Raw genomic sequence first — 4,374 nt, forward strand, 5'->3', positions numbered from 1 at the left:
GTAAAGGTCCTAAAATCAGGCTTTTTTGATCTGGAGATGCATTCATGAGATTCACTTGTGTGCTTTCTGATTTTATTTGTGCTTGGATCTATTTAGACGACTTGTTCAAATTGTACACTTGTGTTGAAGTAGAGCAGTGCAACATATATGGGACACTTTATGTAAATGTGGTCCTTGGCATCATTTCTGTGTTTTCATGTCTAAATGCACCGCTGGGCCTGTCGCTCTCACTCCGTCTCGCTGTGTTACATGGATGTTTTCATTTCATCTTTCAACTTGTTGTGCACAAAGGCCAGATCAAAGTCTGTGAAATTCACTGTGGTGCAGCGTTCTTACACAATAGACACTAATAATGCATTAGCATCGTTCATAAATCATTTTCATAAACCTAAACATCTAGAACTTTTTTTTTGGTTTCACTTTTTAAACTTTTTTTACTTCAACAATAATCTGCCATGGGTCTTCTTTAAAATAAGATCAAACTTAACTCTGTGCTCTCAAGCTTCAGTTTTTTGACATGGACATTTTTGTCCACTATGGACCTATGTGTAACTTTTTTTAATTGACACACAAGGGTTAAATAAATAAAAATGTATTCGTTTCAGAAATGGGACAAAAAAATCCACGTCTACATGATTGCTCCTAACCTGTCACTCAGCAAGCATTAAGTTCATAATTATTTGTCTTCCTGTGTTTAATTTGTCGGAAACCGTCATGTGTTGGGTTATAGGGTGACAGGGTTGAACACTGTAACCAGATCGAATAGACATGTTAATGCAATATTCCATTCAATTCATTATAATGGAAATATCAGTGTCTATTCAAAGCTGTAGACGCTGCCCTGCTGTATTTCGTCTTTCCTCTGCAATGGGAGCCTTTGAAAGCCCTGCAACCATTTTATGAAGAGTTGTGATGTCTGGCATAGTCACTAGAGGGGTTGATTTCAATTTTGTCCATTTATCTTTAGAAATAATTAAAAAAAAATAGATAAACCATCTTATAACTTTCCAGGTTTTTGTCCTAAAGTCATGTGCCTGGTCTCAAACTACCATGTCTCTTTGAGATTTGGCACAGCTGTAGGTGTTGTGGATAAAACCTCATACAGTAGGTTGTGGGTTCAAACGCTTTCTTATGAAGTCTGACAGTGAATTATTACTGGAGCTCAGGAATGACCTGTAATGAAATTGTCTTGTAGACCGTGTGCGTGTCTCTATTCTGGACATGTCTAGACTCTGCTTGTTTTCTGACACATCACTTCTCAGATCACACAGAAGATGGGTTTTCTGGGAAGGCATTGTGTTGATTTTCTTCTCATAATGGACGTGAGGATGCTGCGCTGTTTTGCTTGCGTCCACAGAAGCTTTGAATAGACATAAATGGCAGGGGTTTTTTTTTGAGTTTTTCTCTGTTTTGGATCAAATTGTTTCCAACAGCTGCAAAATCCTTATCTTGGAAAGACGCCAGGTGGAAATGATAAAATCTGCGGATTATGAGCAGAGCAATGTAGGTCGTGCTTTTCCGGGGCTCTCTGTTTTAATTTGCACTCTCGGGGTTGTCACTGGCGTTAATTCATGGGTTTCCTTTTCCCAAGGCATCACTGTGTAATTGCTTTAGTGCTTTAACTATATGGCAGAATTACATATGTGACCCTGGAGCACAAAAGCAGTGTTAAGTCGCTGAGTCTTATTTCAAATGCTGTAAAACTCATGGCCACAGTTTTAATTATAATTTCCCTTCTTTATGCATTCTCTACGTGGGACTTTACAGAACAGAGAAGGAGCACAAGTTCTCGCTGTTGCCTAGAGGTTGTGTTGAAGCTGAGAGTAGCCAAGTATGAACTAGTAATTAGCACACACGGTTTCTGTATCCATTAGGAAAAAGGGCAAGTTTCACAGTTGTGGGGGCAAATTAAAATGCCACAGTTTCGGTTCTGCCCTCAGACAAAGATCTGTGAGTGAAAATCTGGCCAGCTAACATGTGTTTCTCTGTAATTACAGTCAGAGAGAATGTGGAACAGGAGGATGACCTCTTCCAGGAACACCAAGTCTCCGCTCGACAATCCTGGTCCATCAAAAACTACTCACAAAAGCCCTTTCAGCTCAAGAACTCTCATTAAATTATGAAACCTGAATGTCATATCCTCCCTTCCGCACAAGCCCGAAACGCTCTTGCTCACCCCTTCTTCGGTACACTCTAAAAAATGCTGGGTTGTTTCAACCCAACTTTGGCTCAAATATGGACTAACCCAACTGTTGGGTAAAATTTTTACATTAAATTTTTAACCCAAAAGTTGGGTTAGTCCAAATTTGACCCAAAGTTGGGTTGAAATAACCCAGCATTTTTTAGAGTGTAACTAGCTTCTCCAAAATCGTCATCTTAGCTTTTTTTTATTTTTCTTTGTTACATAATTTATGTTTTTGAAGTTTGCTGCTTACCCTAGGTGTTCTGTTTAAAAACAACTTGTGTGGTTACTGTTCTGTTTCATGTTCAATTCACCCTCAGAACATCAAGTCAACCCCGTTTAGATTTAGATCGGATATATAACAGTTCAGGTCTCACAAACACATGACAAGGTCAGCTTTAATGCTGGAATCAGGTCCAATTAATGCAAATGAACATGGAAAAAGGGGAAATGAAGCCTGTTTTAGGACCTGTTTTAGCATTATTTTCATGGTAATCAAGCAAAAATCCTCCTAAATTCTCATTACTGTCCAGATGTTTTATTTCTATTTTATCGTGTAATGTAATTGCAAGAGGTGATTATCATTAGATTCTCATTTTAAAACAATGCTAATAAATAAATAAATAAATAAATAAACACATATGCACTCTCTGTCTCTCTCTCTCTCTATATATATATATATGTTTTAAGATTTATGTTGTTGAATTGCATTTATAAAATTCCCATTCTATTTGGATCACACAGTTTTAAAATATCTATATATTATACACTAATAATCGTAATGTAATGCATATGTGTTGTTCATTCATAAATGAAATGTTTAAGGAGCAGGTAAGATTTCTGCAAAAAAATAAAAAAGGCAGTTTATTAACTATTTGCATCTATTTGATTTTATTTAAATAATCATATTTTCAAAATGCATTTATTCAGATGCCTAGAATCAACATAAATCTATTTATTGTGAAAACAATTAAATGTATTCAGTTAAAAAGTATGAACACTGTAAAAAATACGGCTGACAAACAAGCAATATTCAGTTATTTAAAACCTATGAGATTGAAACAAATTGGATTTATTGATGATAAATGTAGAAACCTAGTTATTGTGTATTTAAATTTTTTTATTTTTCTTTGTTACATAATTTATGTTTTTGAAGTTTGCTGCTTACCCTAGGTGTTCTGTTTAAAAACAACTTGTGTGGTTACTGTTCTGTTTCATGTTCAATTCACCCTCAGAACATCAAGTCAACCCCGTTTAGATTTAGATCGGATATATAACAGTTCAGGTCTCACAAACACATGACAAGGTCAGCTTTAATGCTGGAATCAGGTCCAATTAATGCAAATGAACATGGAAAAAGGGGAAATGAAGCCTGTTTTAGGACCTGTTTTAGCATTATTTTCATGGTAATCAAGCAAAAATCCTCCTAAATTCTCATTACTGTCCAGATGTTTTATTTCTATTTTATCGTGTAATGTAATTGCAAGAGGTGATTATCATTAGATTCTCATTTTAAAACAATGCTAATAAATAAATAAATAAATAAATAAACACATATGCACTCTCTGTCTCTCTCTCTCTCTATATATATATATATGTTTTAAGATTTATGTTGTTGAATTGCATTTATAAAATTCCCATTCTATTTGGATCACACAGTTTTAAAATATCTATATATTATACACTAATAATCGTAATGTAATGCATATGTGTTGTTCATTCATAAATGAAATGTTTAAGGAGCAGGTAAGATTTCTGCAAAAAAATAAAAAAGGCAGTTTATTAACTATTTGCATCTATTTGATTTTATTTAAATAATCATATTTTCAAAATGCATTTATTCAGATGCCTAGAATCAACATAAATCTATTTATTGTGAAAACAATTAAATGTATTCAGTTAAAAAGTATGAACACTGTAAAAAATACGGCTGACAAACAAGCAATATTCAGTTATTTAAAACCTATGAGATTGAAACAAATTGGATTTATTGATGATAAATGTAGAAACCTAGTTATTGTGTATTTAAAACACACTCAGTTCATTAGTACTTTTACAGAAATCATACTTGTTTCATTTATATGACTGACAAATATGCATCACATTAAGTTTACACTCTAAAAAATGCTGGATTAAATATATCCCAGCGCTGGGTTAAAAAGGGACAAACCCAGCTATTGGGTTGTTTTGAC

General features: G+C 34.2%; 1 protein-coding gene across 1 annotated transcript in view; it reads left to right on the top strand.

Moving 5' to 3' along the window:
• Positions 1 to 2,058, top strand: part of LOC107713953 (neuronal pentraxin-2-like) — a 19,791-nt gene extending 17,733 nt beyond the window's left edge. The window contains exon 6 of the mRNA XM_016519619.1: positions 1,998 to 2,058. The gene's annotated coding sequence lies outside the window, so the exon portion shown is untranslated. The remainder of the gene's footprint in view (positions 1 to 1,997) is intronic.
• Positions 2,059 to 4,374: the final 2,316 nt, after the last annotated feature.

The sequence above is a fragment of the Sinocyclocheilus rhinocerous genome, unplaced genomic scaffold (genome assembly GCF_001515625.1).
Source record: "Sinocyclocheilus rhinocerous isolate Xijiao unplaced genomic scaffold, SAMN03320098_v1.1 scaffold1140, whole genome shotgun sequence".
Lineage (NCBI taxonomy): Eukaryota > Metazoa > Chordata > Actinopteri > Cypriniformes > Cyprinidae > Sinocyclocheilus > Sinocyclocheilus rhinocerous.